This window comes from Rhinolophus sinicus, chromosome 14, assembly GCF_057876585.1.
Source record: "Rhinolophus sinicus isolate RSI-liver-muscle chromosome 14, RSI-T2T, whole genome shotgun sequence".
Lineage (NCBI taxonomy): Eukaryota > Metazoa > Chordata > Mammalia > Chiroptera > Rhinolophidae > Rhinolophus > Rhinolophus sinicus.
In genome coordinates, this window is record NC_142514.1 from 172087643 (window position 1) to 172093128 (window position 5486).

Consider the following 5486-nt stretch of genomic DNA (forward strand, 5'->3'; position numbering starts at 1 on the left):
CTGGCTACAGTGTAAAGAATGAATCGGAGGCGTACAATTGTGCAGACAGGAGCAGTTATGAGACTGTCGTGGGGACAAGGCATCTAAACTGAGAGGATGTCAGTGGGAATGAAACATACCGATCTGAGTGGTGTTCAGAAATCATCATCAATTCTAAATCTCTCTTTAGTAAAAATACCAGCTGACACCATTTACGAAGTGGTTGTTACAATGCTGGGCCCTGTTTCAAGCACTTTCGGGGTATCAGTGTGTTTGTCACTAACAGCAACCACACAAAGAGCAGATGAGGACACTGAAGTGCCTGTGAAGTGGAAAAGCTGGATCTCAGTCTCAGACATTTCATCTACGTGCACATACCACTCGCCACATTACCAGGGTTTGAGCTAAAAGCCATGTCTGGAAATACAGAGCGGGGAGCCACGCCTGTACCCCGCTGCTGCCCTTGAGAGCTTGTGCCCAAGGGTGCCCTGATCAATCAGCAAGCCCAGCCCTCTTGCTCTTGGGTCAGATTAAGTGGAACGTGCCCGAGGGAGATGACGAGACTCGGGGGAAAAAAACAGAAGGTTGTGACTGGAGGAAAGAAGACCGTGTTGAGATACGGAGAAGGTCAAAAATGTGGCCAAACTGAGGTGGAACGATCCCACTGGAACTGAGACGGCCAAACCTGATAGAGCAGAAACGTTAGCTACATGGGAAGATAGGCCTGATATGTTGTTAAATAAAAAGGTATTATTTACAAGGCAAGAGATGAGTGTAAGTTGCATGCTAATGGGTTATGCCTGAACTGTAGATACATTTTTTTCATTTTTCATCCCTTATTTATCCTTTTTCTAAAATGGTACCTGTATTATTTTAGTAAAGGTGAAATAATCCAAAAACTGGCTGAAGTCAGTTTTTTGGCAAAGCAAGACGGAGGCAACCACTGAAGTCATGGGGACAGAAACAAGAGGGTCCCAGTGGTGAACACCTGACATCAAAGAAGTTGAAACGAGGGTAACGTCATTAAATGACATGAGATTCAAGAGGGAAGAAAGAGTGAAGGCCCGGAAGCACATTATAAACAAGAACCGGTCCAACTCAGCATGTACAGCAGGGAAATTCAAGGTTAAAGTATCATCAGGGGAGATACCATTTTTGTGTTTGTTTTTGTTTTTTTAATTTCTTTTCTTAATGCCAAAAAAATACATGACACTCGATTTACCATCTTAACCATTTTTAGTGTACAATTCAGGAAGTATTTTTACATTGCTGTGCAACAAATGTCTAAAACTTCTCCATATTGCAAAACTGAAACTCTATACCTACTGAATAATGACTTCCCCGCACCCCTGGCAACTGTCCTTCTCCTTTCCATTTCTATACTTTTGACTACTTTACATACTTCACATGAGTGAAATCATAAAGTATTTGTTCTTTTGTGACTGGTTTATTTCACTTATCATAGTATCTTCAAGATTCATCCATGTTGTAGAATTCATCCATGTGTTAGAATTTCCTTTCTTTTTCAAGGCTATATAGTATTCCATTGTATGTATATACCACCTTTTCTTTATCCAGTCATCTGTCAATAGACATTTCGGTTGCTTCCACCTCTTGGCTATTATGAATAATGCTGCCATGAACATGGTTGTGCAAATCAACACTGGTTTTTTGATAGTGCAAAAAAGGGGAGAAAAAATTCACAAAGTTGTGATATAAAGAAAAGCTCGCTTTTCCGGAGGTGACGACCACCCCACAAAAACGTGACTCTCACTAAGGATCTGTTTTATCCCTCTCCAGAAGAGGAGAGGAGGAAACACAAGAAGCTGCACCTGGTGCAGAGCCCCAATTCCTACTTCATGGCCGTGAAGTGCCCAGGATGCGAATCACCACTGTCTTTAGCCATGCACAAATGGTAGTTTTGTGTGGTGGCTGCTTCACTGTCCTCTGTCTGTATGCAGGAGGAAAAATAATGCTTACAGCAGGCGGCTCCTTCAGAACGAAGCAGCACTAAAAGCACCCCGAATCAAGATGAGTAAGGAGCCATCCCAATAAATATATTTTGGATAAAGAATTTAAAAAAAAAAAAAAAAAGAAACATGTTCTCAAAGGAGTGGTGGTTCCAGAAGACACATTAAAAAAGGTAGGAGATGCCAGGACAGGCAGAGTAAAGATCTGGATTCCAATGAAAGCAGAACAAGGTACCAAAGTGACCTGCCTACCTATCTATACTTGGAAGACTGAAATTTCTACTAGAGACTGGCATGACAAATTTCTAAAACCCTCTCCATCAAATCATGCAATTCTTTAGCTCCTTCTGAAGATCCCAGCATGTTTCCCCAAGCACTAATTAGTCCATTAACAACTATGCCCCCAAACCTGGAAGTCTTGTCCTCTCTCACTTTTCAATCACACCAGAAATTTCAGCATCCCAATCTCTGAGCAACCTCTGCAGTGATGTTTTGAGAAAACTTATAGAGCTAACACTGAGGGATTACATCCGTATTAGAAACTGCCTTGAGAGAAAGGAAAAGATGCAAAGAAGACAGGCACAAATTGAGGAGAGACATCATAACTTAAAATCGATTTAAGTACAATACGTCCCTTGATTGAAAAGACAGTACTGAAAAATAACACTTGATGCAGAATTTTGCCTCTACTATTAAGTCCAAAGGTCCGTGTGAGCACATTTCATGTATTTCTTTGCCTTCAGGAATAACTGTAACTCTCCAACCTCACACCAAAAAGAAGCTGAAAGGTAACCAACAGATGGCGGAAGTTCACAGTCACATATCTCTTCCATCGTCAAGTACACACATCCGGTGTGATCAGATGACTGTGCAGCTCATCGTCATCACTAACACACAGAACATGTGTCAGACACGTTATTAATCTTCACTTGTTTATTCTTCAGAACAATCCTGTGAGCGGGGTTCTATCATCATTCTTATTACAGACGCAACAATTAATGCACAGAAATGAATTAACTTACCCAAGATCAGGTAAGAGTCAGAAGCAGGATTCAAACTCAAGGAGTCTGGTTCAGATTCCATGCTCTTAGCCATCACACTGTACAAAGGTATAATAAACATCTGCCCACCTACAGGATATAAACACCATCTTGGATGCAAGAGTTCTACATCCAAACGGTAATTCAAAGGCAATGACGGCATTAACATCACTACCATTATTTAGGCTCAAAAGGAAACAATCCATCTCCTCCTCCAACCAGTCAGGAGTGATTCTCAGATTCATGAAACCTGAAGGTGGAAGGAAGATAATGCAAGGGAGACCACATGTAGCAACAGAACAATTATTAGTGTAAGCAGACTTCAAAGTGCTAACTTATGCTAACTAGTCATAACTTACACTGAAATTAACAATGAAAGACTTAAAAAGAAATTGATGGTCCTCATGTATTAATAACAATTGCATAGGTAGTTACAGTAGTCCCTCGGTTTTCAAATGTCTCCGTTGACGAACATTTCGGTTTATGAACGCTGTAAACCCGGAAGTAAATGCTTCGGTTTTCGAACACGCCTCAGAAGTCAAACATGTCACCCGGCTTCCGCTGAGTGCAAGATCCTGAGGCCTAGCTGTTAGCTGTTTTCGAACCTTTCAGAACTCGAACGTCTTCCAGAACGGATTACATTTGGAAACCGAGGTACCACTATATTTTAGTTCATTTCTTCAGATTTCTTATTATAAAGACACTGAGCCAATGAAAAACCTGTTTACTCCCTTTTGATATTCTGCATACACGTATGATAGGACAATGGTATCCAGCCCCCTAAAGTATGCAAAAAAAAAAAAAAAAGAATCAAAGAATTAAGGTAATGAGACGTAAGAGGCTAACTCATTCTTCCACCAACCTGGGTTTCTCTAGATTCTTTCCCCGTCCAATTTCCCAAAGATGGAGAGTTAACTTTTGTCCAGGAGCCTCTGTCTCCATCCTCAGCCTCTGTCAGTCGGCATTTGAACATGTTTGTTGTATGATGCCTTACTGCCATCATTTTGTTATCAACTATTCCAAGTAACAGGTCTATCCTGACTTACAGTAACCCAGGAAAGCAGTTGAGGAACAGAGTTTCTTTCAGAGACACATTACAGAATCCAGTTATGCTGACACATAATTATGTTCTCTGCATTACAGCCAATATTTTAGATAATTACCAAGTCATATGTAAATTCAGCTCTGTCCAACATTTTAAAGAATGATGTTCATATTCTAAAACTGGTAAGGAGTAGAAATTTATACGCTCTGTGGTGATCATGCTTTTGGGGAGTATATTTAGGGCAGAACAGGCTAAGTATCAAGTTCTCAAAATAAGAAATCCTATTATACCACATGCACCACCTTCCCCAGATTTCAACATTTTCTTGAAGCTTCTAACAGCATTTCCAGTGACCAAAGAACCAAAACTTTCTCAAGGTTACTGGGGAAATGTGGTAGGTGGGCAGAGAAGAAAGAGACACAGGAGCAACCATTATAGAAAAAATATCACAGTAGTAGCTAACATGTGACATTTTTCTGTGCCCTAAATTAACAGCAGGCTAACTCTAGAGGAGATGCAGTAGCCTCATATTGAGTAAAGGAGACGAATAGGTCAAATGATACACTAGCACAATCCCTAAATGTCACAATATCCCAACAAGCTAAGAACAGAAAGTACAAATTTACACCTTCAAGCATGTAATTTCCTCTATTCAAAATACAAACATGACCTTATTCATCCAAATCAAACCAACAAGTTGTGACATTTTTCTCATTTCAAAGATTAATATTCAAGCAAGCAACTTAAATTTCTAACCCTGAGTTCAAAAATCTAAGAACTTACCCCTGCAGAGTTCAAGAACCCGGGAGCCTTTGAGGCAGGAAACACAATGCAAGATAGTTTGTGACTCATAAGTCACTTTCCTACATCGTGACTTCTCCAAGGGTGGCTGGTCAAACCTAATTTTCTCCTGCCGGTCTCACCCAGGAACAAAAGCTACACACTCAGGAGCTGTCCCACATGCAAGTGCTGAAGCAGTTCTCCATCTTTCATTTCTCTTATTCTATATGGTTTGAATGTCTCATTCACATAAACACTTAATTCCTAGTAGGTGTTCAATGGTACCCAATTTTTGCAGATAAAATAAGTGTTACTTTTGTTCAGTCACACATTCTCAGTAGGTCTTCCTGGCATACATCTGAGATTATGAACACAAAGTTCTAAACCTATTTAAATCACAATCCTCTAATGCTGAACTCATTAACTGAGTGCCCTAACTAAAGAAAATAACTAGTCGTAGGCCAATCACACCAGCATTAGTACAGAAATATCCATAAATATCAAGAAAACGATAGTTAAGTTTTAGTTATCCATACTAATAATGAAGGGGGCAGTGGCATGGTTAATCCAAAATAGCCTGCAATCCAATATTAAATTTTATTAGGATTAGGAATTCATTGTGTGACTTTCTTCCCAGAAGATTTACCTTCTGATTATGTTTTCCATGATGAA

General features: G+C 40.0%; 1 pseudogene; it reads left to right on the top strand.

Moving 5' to 3' along the window:
- Positions 1-1736: 1736 nt before the first annotated feature.
- Positions 1737-1993, top strand: LOC109455076 (small ribosomal subunit protein eS27 pseudogene; annotated as a pseudogene).
- Positions 1994-5486: the final 3493 nt, after the last annotated feature.